General features: G+C 38.5%; 1 protein-coding gene across 2 annotated transcripts in view; it reads left to right on the top strand.

Annotated features, from left to right (window-relative positions):
- Positions 1 to 17975, top strand: part of SIN3B (SIN3 transcription regulator family member B) — a 1843877-nt gene that overhangs the window by 1000694 nt on the left and 825208 nt on the right. The gene's annotated exons all lie outside the window — the stretch shown is intronic.

Here is a 17975-nt window from a genome sequence, read left to right on the forward strand (position 1 = left end):
GATAATTCAGCTGAAACCCTGAGGAGGATAATTTCTCAGCTGATGCTGACCACTCCCAGAGTGGGGAAAGCTGTGTATTAACTGGGCTGTACAGATGATGTGAATACTTTTATTTTCATGCCATACGTGTGTGTTTCGGGAGTGCTGTCATAGGATCAGTACTAAGTAGAGTTGCCACCTCTCCGGTATTTTTCAGGACTATCAGAAAGTTGAATGTTTTTCTGGTAGTCCGGAAATCACTATACAAACTCTGGCGTTCTGTTTATTTGTACAAAAAGAATTCTGGAGTTTGTAAAAACGCAGACTCTGATGAGATTTTTAATTGAAAAGCATCACTAATGTGACACTGGAACGTCCTAAAAAAGGGGAAAAACAAAATAAGGCATGCCACCTTGTAATGACATATGCTGTGACATCATAAAATGTTAAGGAAGGTGGGTGAGGTAGTTGGGGAAATGGGTGGAGAGAGGCAAAGTTGTGGGTATTGCAAAGGGGGGCTTTTGGTCTAGTTTTCATCACATAGAAATGCAGCAACCCTAGTACTAAATAGGTACGCTTAGGTTAGGTATCTACTAGTGGCAATGAATGTTAAGGGACAGCATTCAGGTGCCCCATTTACACAGGAATTTGTTGTTTAGACTTATTTCCCTAAACTTGTTTAATAAAACTCGTATAAGGAGAAAACTATGGTATCACAAACAGTTTTAAAGACAGATCAGTTTAAACGGGGGAAAAAAGACTTCCTTTGAAAAGAGACAAGCATGTAGAGGAGGCAGAGGAAAAGGGAGGTCACCTTCTTTCAAAAAAGTGCAAAAAAAACCAGACCTCCTTCCTAGGCTCCTGTGCACATTCTAGGAGTGAGAGCCTCCCTCTTCAGAAAAAGTCTGGATAGAAAATGTCACCAGGCTTCAAAGCCATTCAGCGCCTCCCCTATAGTTAGACCTTAAGCCTAGCCTTTTTCAAAACACCTAGCACAGTCAATAGAAGTTAAGAAAACACATGAACAGCCAGTAATTCACCAGTATCTTACTTCCTTTATTTCCAGCGATCTGGTACCTCGGCAATTCGCCTTCAAGGATCACAATTAATTCAGTACAAGCATCACATTTATATACATACTCATTTAAACAATTAAATCTCCTAATTGATTAATTAAACAATGAAAAAACTTTTAAAGTGACCATAGACTAATTATAAACTTTTATGATATAAATATAAATATAAAATAAATAAATAAATGAATGTATATTCAATATATATATATGTATATTCAATATTTAATATTTAACATCCAAAATTCATCAATTGAATATATATATATGTGGTCAGACATATATATACATATATATTTTTATTTTCTATATTATATTATTATTATAAAAAAATGTTGTGATATATTCAAATAGTATACACACAGCATATAGAAATTAACATACATCCAGTTTTATTTTATTTTTATTATTTTTTATTTTTTATTTAACATATCTTGGTTCACATTACTCATAGATGTATTTGTTTTATATCAATGAACAACTATTTACTCTATGACAGGTCATTTTTACATGACAAGTTATTTTATGAAAAAAGGAAAGACTTGTATGCATATTTATACAAATGGTGTTAAGCACTCAGTTGGTTTGGAGCAACAATTAACCAATTAATCAAGTTAACTAATTAACCAATAGTGGCTAGCAATGCTTGTATATATAAGGTGTTCAATTTTTACTGAATTTGTGATTCTGATGAAGGTTATTATGTGAAGACGAAAGCGCGCTCAATCACCAGTTTTAACTTTGTTTCGTGTCAGTTTGTGGTCTCTGTGAACATTATCGTAATAAATACAATTTTGGATTCATCCAGTGCTTGGACATTCTATTGTTGGGTTCCTGGTGACAGATTTTGGTTTTTAGCCTGGAGGACAGCCCTTTATGGTGCAGCGACGGATTTCTTTTCATTTTTTACAAGTGGTGGTGTGTGACGAGGAGTTTGAGGTTTATTGTTTCTAACCGTTGCCGCTACGAGGGAATCCCCATGGAGAATGACAACTCACTTTTAAGCCAACTTGTTCGGCTTGTACGAGCCCACTCGGAAGGAGCAACAGGTTCCGTTCAGTCACCAGGTTCTAGCGGATCTATTCCCTGTGCACAACGCAGTCCGGAAATGACGTCTAGGTCGGGAGCGAGGACCGGAGTCACTGGGGAAGGTAACTGCCATGACCATGGAGTACAGATTACCATACCCGGTTCGAATGGAGGTTATACTAACAAAGCCGATACACGGACTAAGCAACGAGGGTTGGACAGTTACAGTAATGTGGATTTCACGAAATGGCTTGACCGTTCATTTTCCAAGGCGGTTGACGAAACGGTGAACACACGCAAGGATTACAGTTCTTATAAGGACAAATGTAAGACATTAGAACTTGAACTGAACAAATATAGAAATCTAAGCCTTGACAATTGGTATTTAACTCAGTGTGTAGAGCGCAAGATTGTGCCTAAAGGCCTTAGGCTAAATAAATATCCTAATAACATACGAGGAAATGGTGAGTTATTCAACACCATTTCAGATATTCTTAACGACTGTGGTATTCTTATTTTAAAAGCTATGATTTGTAGCAATGCTGATATTCTCTCTGACAGTAAAAAAAGAATAGATGTAATTCAGAAAGAAATTAGTAATGACCTACTATTTACTATTAAAGAGAATAAAGATATATATTATAAGGTACTTCACGATGTTGACAATAATGTGTTCAGTAATTACAAAAGAAAACTAAGTAAAATTGACCGGGATTTACGTGATTACCAAGAAGGAAGGGCTTATGTTGACCCGAATAAAACTTATAGGAGGTCTTTAAGGTATCAGAATTTGAGATATGATGGAAAGGATAACAGGGGAAATTCACCCATTCAATATAGGAACACCACTGGGGAAAATAGCATGTGGTATGGGAATCAAGACTTGAACATGGGTGTGAATGATATTGGTGAATGTGATGCAATGAACCAGGTTGACCCTTTAGGGGAAGAAATGGGGGAGGGACCCCGAAGATCAGAAAGGTTAAGGAACCAGAACCGGAACCGCTCCTATACATATGCGGAGGCAATAGGAGACAATCACTACAGGAAACAAGGGGGGAACAGATACAGATAGGGGGGGTAATCGATTTGGTAGAATTAGACACTTTACATCATTTGGATACCTATATAGACAATGACAATTTTAGCGAGGAAGATTATTCCAGAGTGGAACTACATTTAGAAGTCAACGATACAAAAAAGGATGGTCATGAGATAGTGTTATGTGACACTTTGGATTTTGGTGCACTTGAACATGTGGAGACAAACACATGCAAGATTTTTACACGTGATAATTTTAATATTTACAATTTCACTGATTTAGAAATCACAGTTGAATTTTTTATCTTTTTACTAAGGGGTTTTCATTTATACCTGTACACAAACCTAGGATTGAGAATATATTATTGGACATTAAGTTATTTGCTAGAAGCTAAACTTAAAGACTATATTTCAAAATGAAGTAACAAATACAAGGGAAGGGCTTAAAAGAAGAAGTACTTTCAACCCACCCCTACAACCTGATATTTTTAATTTTGAGACCTGTACCTTAAACATGGTTAGGGAAGGTTATTTATCACATGAAGCTGAAAAAAGAATATGTGAATTTAACGGATGAAGAAGTTAAAGTGTTGAAATTGTTACAGGGCAATGAGAGAATTAGGATTATGAAACCCGATAAGGGGGGTGGGGTAGTTTTGATGGACCACTGGGACTACACCAAGAGGATGGTTGAAATTTTGAATCAGGGCAATAGATACCAACTTGCATCTAGGAATGAGATGAATATATGGTATAGCAAAATTGACCTTTATTTAGAAGACAACTTGATTCAAGGATCTATTGACCTTGACTTATACAACTTTTTGAAGGTTTCCAAGCCAGTAATCCCGGAGGTTTTTGGAATACCAAAGATACATAAGGATGTACAAAATCCCCCTCTTAGGCCCATTGTGACATCCCAATGTTCAAAGACGCAGACTTTAGCAATATTTGTGGACAATAAACTGAAACCTTTATATAATTATTACCCCCATATACTAATAGATTCATGGGATTTTTTGGAAAAATTCAACAATATTCCTTACGATGATAGTTATGGTTTTATTACCATTGATGTTAAAGACCTTTTTTCAGTTATACCCCACAATACTGGTCTTAAATGGTTTGAGGATATGTTAACAGAGTTTAAGTTTTTAAACAATACTGATTTTCGATTAGTATTAGAATACATAGAAGTTGTCTTGAAAAACAACTTCATCTATTTCCAGGGAGACATTTACCATCAGATTGGGGGGGTGGCTATGGGGTCAGCCTGCGCCCCAATATATGCAAACATTATTATGCTCTACTGGGAACTTGAATTCGTATTTAAATCCCAATTTTGGAGATACATCAAACAATACTTTCGATTTTTGGATGATATATTTATTGTTTGGGATGGTAACACAGCATTGATCAAGGAATTTATACAATACATACATAAGACTACTAATTTTTTAGAGTTTACATATCAATATAATATAGATTATGCTAATTACCTTGATATTACTATAACTAAGAATAGAGAAGACAAGCAATATAAATCTAAGGTTTATAGGAAAAGTTGTTTTTCCAATTCTTATGTACATTTCCAAAGTGACCATCCCCTATATTTGAGAAGAAACATTATTAAGGGGCAAATGGTCAGAGCCTCTAGGATGACTAGTGATAATATAGAATGTAAACATGAAATGGACAAAATACAGGGTCTGTTTAAGGAAAGGGGGTATCCCATTGAATTAATTAAGAATGTAAAAAGGGAGGTAATGAAAAAACGTAATACCCATTACCCACCCTTGCTAAAAGGTAATTTGGATGTGGCTAATATCAGGAAACCTAAACATACGGGTATTGATAAAGAGGAAATTCCGAGACTGATATTTACATATCACAAAGGATGTGAGTGGATACAAAGGGGCATAAATGAGGTTTGGAAAATCTTTTCAAGGATGTCCAATAATTTATCAGTTTTTCAGCAACCCTTAAAATTTACTTACAGGAAAAATCTTAATTTTAAGAATTTATTTGAGAAGAAAAATCTATCAAAAGACAAGGGGGTGATAAACAAGACTGGAACACATAGATGTGGCAGGTGTGGGCAATGCTCCTTTATTTCTGGAAATAAGGAAATATTTGTGGAAGGTATTGGGAGAAAACTTAGGAGCAAAGGGTACTTCACCTGTTATACCAAGGGTGTTGTCTACCTTGCTTATTGTCTTACCTGTGGAGGATATTATGTGGGCAAGACGGAACGTCAGCTTAGAAAACGTATTTATGAACATATGAGAGATATTACTAGAAGGAATGACAGCAATGCCCTATTCAGACATACTAATATATGTGAAAAAGCTAATTTCAAATTCTGGGTACTGGAGGAGGTGAAAAAGAGTGACAGGGGTGGAGATTGGGAATCTCTATTGGAATATAGAGAGTTAATTTGGCAGCTTAAATTAGATGTCTGCGGTCCCAAGGGGATGAATGACCATCTATCTATTAAACCAGCCCTGAAACTCTTAGCAAATAACCCCAAATGAAAAAACTTTGAAAGTAACTACTGTAGTATAATTTTTGAAAATATATTCTTGAAAACACACATTTGAAAATATATTTTTTAAAACATATACATATTTTTTAAAATATTTATAAAATATTTATTAAATTATTTATTTAATATATCCTATGTATTTTATGTATTCAAGTGCACCATGTTTTTATCCATTTATTTATGTTGTTACTTATTTAATTAATTATTTATTTATGTGTCATATGAATTAACATCCAGTGTCTATGTACAACATTTAATATTTCAACATTCCATATTCAATATTTAATATTCAATATTTAATATTTAACATCCAAAATTCATCAATTGAATATATATATATATATGTGGTCAGACATATATATACATATATATTTTTATTTTCTATATTATTATTATAAAAATTTTTGTGATATATTTAAATAGTATACATATAGCATATAGAAATTAACATACATCCAATTTTATTTTATTTTTATTATTTTTTATTTTTTATTTAACATATCTTGGTTCACATTACTCATAGATGTATTTGTTTTATATCAATGAACAACTATTTACTATATGACAGGTCATTTTTACATGACAAGTTATTTTATGAAAAAAGGAAAGACTTGTATGCATATTTATACAAATGGTGTTAAGCACTCAGTTGGTTTGGAGCAACAATTAACCAATTAATCAAGTTAACTAATTAACCAATAGTGGCTAGCAATGCTTGTATATATAAGGTGTTCAATTTTTACTGAATTTGTGATTCTGATGAAGGTTATTATGTGAAGACGAAAGCGCGCTCAATCACCAGTTTTAACTTTGTTTCGTGTCAGTTTGTGGTCTCTGTGAACATTATCGTAATAAATACAATTTTGGATTCATCCAGTGCTTGGACATTCTATTGTTGGGTTCCTGGTGACAGATTTTGGTTTTTAGCCTGGAGGACAGCCCTTTATGGTGCAGCGACGGATTTCTTTTCATTTTTTACAAATGAATGTATAAACGTATGCTAAATATAAATAATTCATTAAATACCTAATTCTTGATTCATGCCGTTAGGCTTTAAGGTATGAAACTTAAAAATCATTGTAGTTTCAAGCTCCAGTAATTTTAGTACAATATCATCTCCCCTCTGAAGGAAGGGCTTTCCCAAAATACTGAATATTAAACTATTAGAAGAGCCACTATGTTTCTCTTGAAAGTGCTTAGCAACAGGCCTAACCAAATTTTGGTTCCTGATATCTTTTAGATGCTCTAAAATCCATACCCTTACCATTCTTTTTGTTTGTCCTATGTACCACATATTTTTACATGAACAGCCCAAAATATAAACCACCCTGTTGATTTACAACTAAAATGATGTTTAGAAATAAAATTTACATCATTGATAACACTCAGGTTCCTAACCTTATCACAAATATTGCAAGAACCACAGGGATAGGTGCCTAACTTTGAAATTATGATATTCTCTTTCCTTTCTATTAAATTATTATTTAACAATTCCTTAAGATTTTTCCCTCTTTTGTATGAGAATGTGATATGTTTAGGGAATAAATGACCAATAGATTCATCATCATTAACTAAATACCAATATTTTCTAATCAATGACACTAGTTTATCAGAAAAAGCAGTAAACTTGGTTACATAAAAAAGCTTTTCAACATCTTTATTCTGTTCCATAGTGAACTCTTCATGTCTAGATTCAGAATTTATCACATCTACTTTTTTTCCAAGTAATTTATCCCTACGTGCTAATAACTGTGTTTTATTGTAACCTGTTTCACCCAACCTCAACACAACTTTGTTCAATTCATTAGCTTTTTCACTAGTGTTACTAGTGTGGTCAGAAATTCTCTTAAATTCACCATGAGGTAATGCCTTCAATAGATGATCAGGATGGATGCTGGTCGTATGCAAAAACATGTTAACTGAAGTAGATTTTCTAAAAGGCCTAAATCCTATATTTTCCCCATTTATAAATAGTGACAGATCCAGAAAATTAATCCGTGTTCTATTTAACTCATAAGAAAAAGATTGTGCCCATTACTATTTAGTACCTCAAAAAATTCAATTATACCTCCCCTACAGATGAAAATAAGATCATCTATAAAGCGCTGATACAATATCACATTGTTCCTGAAAAAGTCAGTGGGATAAATGAATGTTTTTTCAAAAAAACCCATATATATATAACAGCGTATGAGGGCGCAAAAGCTGCCCCCATCGCTGTACCTTTCACCTGCAAAAAATAACTATTGTTAAAGAAAAAATAATTATGAGTCAAACAAAACTCTAATAAACTTACCAAAAAATTAGTTCTTGGCGCTTCACCCAACATATCAAAAATGGAATCCAGCCCTCATCTAATGTCTATATTTGTATATACTGATTTAACATCTATGGTTAACCAATAATAATCTTGATGCCATTTGATTTGAGATATACTATTAATGAGATCTTGAGTATTGGAAATATGAGCTACTACCTTGTATAAATATGCTTTCAGATGAAAATCTAAAAAAGTATTTACATTGTCCAAAAAGGAACCTATCCCCCAAAACTATAGGCGTGCCAGGTGGTTTTTGTAGATTTTTATGTACTTTAGGCAATGCGTACAGAATGGGTATAGCAGGTTTTTTGATATACATTCTACAAACACCTTTATGTTCAACAAAACCCAAACGTTCTCCTTTTTCTAACAAAAATAATAATTCATCATTGAACATCTTGGTTGGCTCATAATCCAATTTATTGTATTCCTCACCATTAGAAAGTAGAATATCAACCATCTCACAATAATCAAATTTGTTCATGACAACCCAATTCCCACCTTTATCAGCACATTTAAATATAAAATTAGATTTTAACTTTTTCAATTCCTTTAAAGCTTGCCATTCATTTTTACTTAAATTGTGACATCTTTTTTCCTTACAAAATATTTTATATGCTGTTTCAATTTCCTTAAAAAGAACTTTAAAGAAAATTGAAATGGCAGGTACATTAATACTGGGTGTAAACTTATTGACATTTCTTAGATGTGGCACAGTCAATTTACCATAACCAGTGTTGTAAATACTTTCATGGTTTACTTGTGCATCATTTTCATACAAATCACACAACTCATGAAGGTCTAACCCATCATAATCATATATAGACAAATTCAAAAGGCTGTCATCTAAATCAGTGCAACAGACATTGTAATAGACATTTCCAGAAACTGACTCATCTTCTCTTTTAAAATAAACTTTTAACAACAGCTTTCTAATGAAATCCTTGATTTCAAAATATATGTCAGCAAGAGAAGGAAAAAAAGTCGGTATGAATTTACTACCTTTGAACAAAACATTTTTCATATCATGAGTCAATTCCAAATTAGATAAATTAATACACATTAAAGTCTCTATATCAGCATTTACTTGGCTAAAACCTGCTTCACGTACCAATAAATTATTTGAAGCGGTTTCTTCCCTTCCTTCCATTTCTTCCCTTGTTCATCTGAAAGGAATCTCCTGTATTAGATGAAACTAAAGCACCATCAAGAACCTCAGCTGCACTAACAGTCGCTGAAGTATTGGCGAAAGTTACATTTTTAGGAACATTCCTTTCTGTTGAAGATGCTGAAATGCCTCGTTGTCTCTGACTTCCATTCCTGACCTTTGACCTGCTACACGCAGGTTCTCGTTGCCATGAAAACAGTATGCCAGTCTCATAGTCTTTCAAATCGCGTATCAGCTTGTTACGCTTCCTCTGAATGATTTCTCCTTCTAATTTACAGATTTTCTCATTCACTTTCAAAGTTTGCATCCTATAGCAGGACTCCCCCACCACCTCATCCTGCAGATGCAAAATATCCTTTTTTAACTTTTCATGAGCTCTCAAGTTACGTTTGATTAGAATATGAAGCCAGCTGATTGTACATGAAAGAGAAGCCTGTTTCCACTCATCTAAGAGATCAGATTCCTCTTCAGAAAACTGTGTGGCAGGAAGTTTGTCAATACGCAAGCCCCTTGGAGTAATGTTTAAACTTACATATTTCTCCAAGAGGCGCGTATCCAAATACAAAGCTATTTCTTTGGTCATGAGTCTTTCCAGCTGTACAAACCGCCCATCTACATCACAATCAGTACCCACGTTCCAGGGATCCATAGTAGTATACTTTCTATCACGTTCATTCATTATGTCGGAAAAAAGCATAGTTCCTGACAAAGCGCTCTGTTCAGAGCCTTCATTACCTTGCGACATATGTGATATAAAAATGTAGGTAAGCTGGTGAAAGAACTGGCAAAATAATCTATTTCAAAACACCTAGCACAGTCAATAGAAGTTAAGAAAACACACGAACAGCCAGTAATTCACCAGTATCTTACTTCCTTTATTTCCAGCGATCTGGTACCTCGGCAATTCGCCTTCAAGGATCACAATTAATTCAGTACAAACATCACATTTATATACATACTCATTTAAACAATTAAATCTCCTAATTGATTAATTAAACAATGAAAAAACTTTTAAAGTGACCATAGACTAATTATAAACTTTTATGATATAAATATATAAAATAAATAAATGAATGTATAAACATATGCTAAATATAAATAATTCATTAAATACCTAATTCTTGATTCTAGCCTTGTCTAGCTGTTGTTTTATAGAAAAACAGAGAAAGTCGCATTAGAGGAATAAGGAAAGGGATTTTATTCATTGCTTTTCTTCACCAAAAAGAGGTGGTCCCTGGGGACCTATCATGGATTTTTCAAGGCTGAACAGGTTTCTGAGGGTGACAAAGATTCAGGATGATGACACTCCAGACCCTTTTTCTGTTCATTCTACCAACTACCTTTTGGTCATCCTGGATCTGATGGATAATTAAGCAGTTCTGTTTACTAACACCATAGGCATTTCTTAAGGTTCAAGGCAGGGCAAGAGAAGGAACACATTCAGTTCACCACCTTGCCTTTCAGTCCGTCCACTGCATCCATCGTGCTTGCTAAATGTTTGGTCTCAGGTTTTGCACATTTCCTGACTGAGAAGTTTCTTCCCTCCCTGAATGATTGGCCATCTGATTCAGGCCTTCTCCAGAAAGGAGATGTGGATTGTGTTAGACTGTACTCTGCACTCCCCCACCCAGGTGGCAATGCTAATACCCCTTTTCTCCACTTACATTTCATCTCTTTGAGGTGGCATTGATAGTACTTTCCCCAAGTCAAAAATGGTTTCAGACACACCAAAGATCTTCCCTGCAGTCTTCCTTTATGCATAGCATTGTAAACTTTTCCTGCCAGGGACAGACTTTCTCTCTTATAGGTTCATAGATTTTTACTGTGCTACTAACCATGAGGGCCTTTTTAAGCCTAGCCATGCATCCAAAATCTCTGACAAGTTCATGTACCCTTGATAAGTTTAAGCAGGGGATTGGGAGGCGAAACATTTACAAACACGGGCCTGAACAATGGACCCTTTACAGGCTGCCTGCGTCCATTGGAGACATAGGTGCCAAACCAGGGATGAATTTCCTGTTCCCCATCCAGTTGTCCAAGTTGCACTTGAATTGGGTTAGGGAGGAATTCTGCTTCACATGGATGGGGAGCCATTTCCAGAGACAGAATAGTCTCTGGGATACATACCTGTCTCTCCAGCAGGTCCTATTTATACCACAGGCAAAGTTTTAAGTCTTCAGAACAGGTAATGGTGGTGGTGATTGCTTTGAAGATATGTAAGAGGATCGTTAGTCAGATCTGACAATGCCTTGTATGCCAGTCATATATATCCCTTCAACAGCCTATAGGGGACAGAATATAGAGATAGGGCCTTCAGACAGTTTGCATAGGACATGTTACTTATGCAGTGTATTCTTTTAGTGAGGAACCTTTGTGGACATTCCAATTTTTGCATTTGCCTGATTAGGTATGTACTAAAAGGGGGCATTGTACTCGGTGATAGAGCTGATGAATGTTGAAAACAGTGGAACAGTTACTTCCTTGGACCATGTATAGATGCCATACCTTTGTTTATAATGCATTCATGCACTAACTCATTTGCCCAACATTTTCTGGAATTCATAAATTCCAACGCCGTGGATCAGCTTGTCCATATCCCTGCCAGGGGCAGCAATATCTCGGACCTGGTCATTACCATTATGGGTAACTGATGCTCCACGCTATTGGTCAACTCCTCGCTGGTCAGATCCGACCACAAGCTAATCACCCTAGACATCCATACCCCCCCCCCATTAAGGAAACCACCGTAAAAAACCTCTCCAAAGCCAACTTCACGCTTTTTAAGACAGAAGTGGCAAACTTCATGGCACCCATTCAGACGGGAAGCAGAAGTACGACTGCTGATTTCCTATATAAATGTACTGTGTAAGCCATACCCAACAGAACAAAGACACTATCCTCCAAAAAAAGGAAGCCAGTCTGGTGGTCCCCTGCCATAAACAAACTCTACAACAGAAGGAAGGAGCTGTTGCAAAAAAAGAGTAAATCCCATGATTGCAGGAACTCTCTGGTTAGCCTCAGCAAGAAGCTGAGATCCCTCATAAAATCTTCCAAAGCTAATTACAAAAATAAAATCACCACTGATTCTAAAGGCAACCACAAAGCATTCTACAGCTTTGTCAAGCATCTCAATGGCAACACGCAGATCTGTTCTGAGCTACATCACAATGGCACTAGATATACAGAACCAACTGATATCGCCAAAATCCTAGCTGATAGATTCAGTGCAAACTTTACCCCCCCATCCCCCCAAACGGCCCATCTCTATACCAGAAGAATGCAAAGCCCCTGTAATCACGGACACACAAGTAAAGACTGCACTCGCCAAAGCCAAGAACACAGCATCCATGGAATCAGACAGCATCCCAGGCTGCATCCTGCACGAACTACAGAATGAACTGGCACCCCACCTAAGTACCATTCAATTATAGCCTCACTTCAGGCTTTGTGCCTACTGAATGGTGCACAGAAATGGTTATCCCACTCTATAAAGGGGGTGCCACCACGAACCCTGAAAACTACCACCCCGTTGGCCTGACTAGCCTGGTCTGCAAGGCCATGGAACGTGTCATAATGGAGCTTATAAACAAAACATAGGTAACCTCCAAACTCTGGACCCCACTCAGTTTGGGTTTGTAAAAGGTAGATCATGTCCCCTAAACCTGATTGACTTCTTTGAAGCAGTCACCAGAGCTGTGGACAAGGGTAAGGTGGTGCACACAGCCTATCTTGACCTCGCCAATGCTTTCAGCACCATCCCCCCAGTCTAGAATTATAGATAAACTCACTAGACTGCGCATAAATCCCTATTTCACAAGATGGGTGGCCAACTGGCTCACTGACAGAACCCACACAGTGAAAGTAGCTGACTCCAAATCTGACTTCAGACCAGGTACAAGTGGAGTACCACAGGGTTCAGTCCTGGGTCCTCTCCTGTTTGGTATTTATTTCTCCGAAGTCCAGGCTAATACAGCAGGTCTTTGGCTAACTAAGTTTGCAGAAGAGTGCAGACTAGGAGCCATAATAGAATCGCCTAATGATGTGGACAGTCTACAAAGGGGCCTCAATGAGACGGATGGTTGGTGTCAAAGTCATGACCTCAAGCTCAATGCCAAGAAGTGCATTGTCATCCCCTTTAGGAAAAACACTGTACCCATGAACTATCACATAGGCGGTAGCCTACTGATAAGAGACCTTGGGACATTGATGGGACAGTAACTTCTCCTTTGATAATCACATTGCCACAGTAGTCAGGAAATCTTTCTGTGTGGCACACCTCATCGCAAAGGGGTTCTCCTCCAGAAAAAGAGGTCATTGTTCTCTCTACTCATCCCTCATCAGACCCATTATAGAGTACAATACCCCATTTGGCATGTACCTCGCAAGACACCTACAACAGCTAGAAAGGCCACATAAATACCTCACTAAGAGGATTACCGGCCTCAAACATATACCATACATAGACTGTCTCAAAAAACTCCACCTCTGCTCCATTGCATATCGCCTACTCAGAGGCGACCTCTGCCTAACATACAAAGCCATGTCAAACCCAGATCTGTTGGACATGCTACACTTAAAGAAATCCCAATCTCTCCGAGCCACACGCTCCAGGGAACAGTCACCACAATAAACAGAACATGCTGTAGGGATAGATTCCTGTCCCAGAAACTTCTTATGCTCTGGAACAAACTGCCTATTCATGTTAAATAAAGCTCCCCATTGGCCCTCTTTAAGAAAAATCTTGACAGTTGGATGGGAAATAGGAAATTCACACCGGGGATCACTTCTGTGGTTCTGCTCAACCAGGAGCACAGGAAAATAAATTCTTGGGTGGCGAAACTTTTTTGGTTAGGCTTATATAGGCCCTAGGGCCGATAGCGTAGTACCTACCTATGATTATATAATGATTTCCTCACTACTGTAGACATGACATTGTAGTTTATTGGCCGTTTGGGCAATTTTTTCTATCTCTTTCATCTTTCTGGTTTAAAAGCCAGCATTTGCAGTTTCTCGCTTTTCCTGTAACTAGTCTAGTCCAGATACAGATTTGCTGTATCCAGGACTGTTTGTAAGCTTCTTAGCACCCCCACGCCTTTCTGTGTTGAAGGGAAGCCTTCTAGCTTGTCAGTGGGAGTGGTAAGCACTAGGTAGCCTATCTACCACAAGAGGAGTCATGTCTGGCTCAGAAATTGTAGTTTATTGGCCATTTGGGCAGTTTTTCCATCTCTTTCAACTTTCTGGTTTAAAAGCCCACGTTTGCAATTGTTTCCTGCTTTTCCTGTAACTAGTCTAGTCCAGATACACACTCGCTGTATCCAGGACTGTGTGTAAGCTTCTGAGCAGTGCCAAAGTTTGCTCTTCAATTTTTCTCTTAGATCTGCTAGTTCTTTCCTCTGCTGTACTTTTATGTACTTTTACTAGCTTATTAGTCTAGCACTTTACCAGACTTCTTGTAGAAGTTATTGTAGCACACAAAGTGCTACCAGCATTAAACGTTCTACAATGAAACCGATCCAGTACTTATTATTAATGCCCACCCCTCCAGGCATGTCTAACGGTCAGTTCCCTGTGCTTTCTCCTATTAACCTGGTGAACTTGGGCATCCTGAGCCAATGTACCAACTTCCTCATGTACACTGACAACCCTCTCCTCTTACCTCCCAGCACTCAGACTTGCGAGAGATGCACTTATATATCCAAATTGGAAGCCATGCACACTCCAGCCAAGACCGGAATAGCTGGTCAAAAGGAGAAGGTCAACATTTGCACCACACTACATGGAACACACAGCCCTCCAGAACACACACCAGCACTGCCTTCACATAAAAACACAAAGCACACGCCCACCTTTTATCGGAGGCTGTCAATAAAAATCTACCCAAACAGCAGAGACCTCCAAGGCAGAAACGCACTCGACCACCACAACACAACACTAATCACAAGACACACAACTCTCCTAAACAGTGTGCCACTCGACCAAAGCCCCAAAGGCAAAACAGCATGCCCAACACACTAGTCATAGGTGACTCGATAGTGAGGCACACTGATGTCCCACTCACTAGGCTGAATAAGGATAAAGTGGCAGTCCGCTACCTGTCAGGTGCCAGGATCTGCCACATAATGCATGCACTCAGGTCCCTCAGCAACAGGTACAAATATGACTCTGTCATTGTACATGTAGGTGTGAATGACCTGAGACAAACCTCCCTGGACTACATGAAAAGAGACATGGAGGGAGCTCTCAGATTATGTAGCCCAGGCAGTTATAACACTAGCCCTGAGCAGCATCCTACCATCCTCCAGAATGATACCACAGTACAAGCAGAAAATGATTGATTTCAGCAATTGGCTAAGTTTCTGGTGTCATTCTAAGGGGATCCAGTATCTGTCTGCCTGGAATGACATTACTGACTGACCTCAATGCTTTGCCAGAGATGGCCTGCGTCTGCCACCCTATGGCTTTTGGATACTGGCCATGGCTCTTGCCACCCCTATAGTGTATTTTTTAGGCCGTGTTCCAAATACCAAATTACCACCGTAACAGCTACAAAGAAATGAAATCTGAGGGTCATGTTGCACAATGCTAGAAGTCTAAATCTCAAAATGCACTCACTCGAAGCACTCCTTAAAATGGAGAACATCGACATTTGTGCTGTAACAGAGACTTGGTTCAAGGAAGCAGAAAGCACCCCTGCATTAACAAGCGGCAACTCATTCCACACCTTTCAGCCCCAGAACTTGGACCGAAGCTGCAAAGGCGATGGTGTTTCCATACTCAAAAAGGATGCGCACACCTACAGACTGGTAGCCCAACATAACTCATGCAGCTAGCATTGTGTAAGACAGCAATTCAGGTCGTAGCCTGCTGTAGGTCCCCAACCATGTCCCAAGACTCTCACTCCACGTTCATAAGCATCCTGGAGAATATTAGAGTCCAACTTAGCACTCTCATACTAGGCGACTTCCACTACTCCTCCATTAACTGGGAAAACTACTCGTGTACCAATGCACTTGCAGAACGTTTCCTGGAATTCATTAATTCCAATGCCCTGGACCAGCATGTTCTTACCCCCACTAGAGGTAGCAACATCCTCAACCTGGTTATTACTAACATGGGCAACCACTGCTCTACACCAATAATCAACTCCTCCCTGGTTAGATCCGACCACAAACTAATCACCTTGGAAATCTACATCCACCCCACCCCACAAAGGTAACCACCATGAAAAACTTCTCCAAAGCTAACTTTTGGCTCCTAAAAACAGAGGCGGTTAACTTCATGGCACCCATGCAAATGGAGAATAGTTGCATGACTGCCAAAATCATACACCAATGCACTGTACGAACACATACACAAATGCATGGATCTCGCCATACCCAATAGCACCAAGACGTTCTCCTCCAAAAAAAAAAAAAAAAGAAGCCAATCTGGTGGTCCCCTGCCACAAACAAATTCTACAACAGAAGGAAGAAAGTGATGTGGAATAAGGTGAAGTCCCAAGACTGGAAAAACTCCCTTGTCAGTGTCAACAAAAAGTTGAGATACCTCATCAAATCCTCTAATGCTAGCTATGAAAACAGAATTGTAGCAAATAGTAAAGAAAACCCACAAGTTCTTCTATAGTTATGTAAAGAATCTCCATGGCAATACCCAGATTTGCTCTGAGTTACTGTACAATGGTACCTCCTGTACCGAGCCAACAGATAGTGCCAATATACTGGCCGACAGATTGTGCCAACTTTACCCCTCCCCCTAAAGGACCAATCACAATACCAGTAGTTTGCCAGGCACCCAATATTACTGCTGCACAGGTTAAAACTGCACTGTCCAATGCCAAGAATACAGCTTCTGTGGGACCTGACAATATCACTGGCTGTGTTCTACATGAACTACAGAGTGAACTGGCACCTCACCTGTGTGCCCTGTTCAGTCACAGCTTCACCTCAGGCTTTGTCCCTACCAAGTGGCACATTGCTACAATCATCCCTCTCCACAAAGGAGGAGCGACTACAGACCCTGAAAACTATCGCCCCATTAGCCTGAAGAGTCTGATATGCAAAACTATGGAACGCATCATCATGAACCTAATAAACAAAGATATAGGCAATCACCAAACTCTGGATCCCCCACAGTCTAGTTTTGTGAAGGGTAGATCATGCTTGTTCAACTTGGTTGACTTCTTTGAGTCAGTCACCAGAGCTGTGGATGAAGGCAAGGTGGTTCATACAGCCTACCTTGATCTGGCCAAGGCCTTTGATACCATTCCCCACTCAGGAATCAGAAAAACTCACTAAGCTAGGCATCAATCCTTATATCACTAGGTGAGTTGCAAACTGGCTCACAGATAGAACCCACAGTGTGAAAGTAGCTGACTCCAAGTCAGACTGCTGACTAGTCACGAGTGGAATCCCACAGGGTTCAGTCCTGGGTCCTCTCCTGTTTGGTATCTACTTCTCTGAAGTCCAGGCCAAAACGAAGGGACTCTTGCTGACAAGGTTTGCAGACGATTGCAAGTTGGGCGCTATTAACTCCCCAAGTGATGTTGACATCCTACAAGATGGCCTCACCGAGGCCAACGACTGGTCTCAGAAGCATGGCCTTAAGCTCAATGCCAAAAAATGTCATCATCCCCTTTGTGAAAAACCCCATTCCCATGAATTACCACATCGATGGCAGTCCACTGAACACAGAAGACTTTGTAAGAAATCTGGGAACACAGGTTGGCAGCAACCTCTCTTTTGATCACCACATTTCCACTGCGGTCAGAAAGTCCTATGTGGCACATCTTATTACTAAGGGTTTTGCATCCAGGAAGAAAGA

This window comes from Protopterus annectens, chromosome 13.part0 (assembly GCF_019279795.1).
Source record: "Protopterus annectens isolate FY-2018-M chromosome 13.part0, PAN1.0, whole genome shotgun sequence".
Classification (NCBI taxonomy): Eukaryota; Metazoa; Chordata; order Ceratodontiformes; family Protopteridae; genus Protopterus; species Protopterus annectens.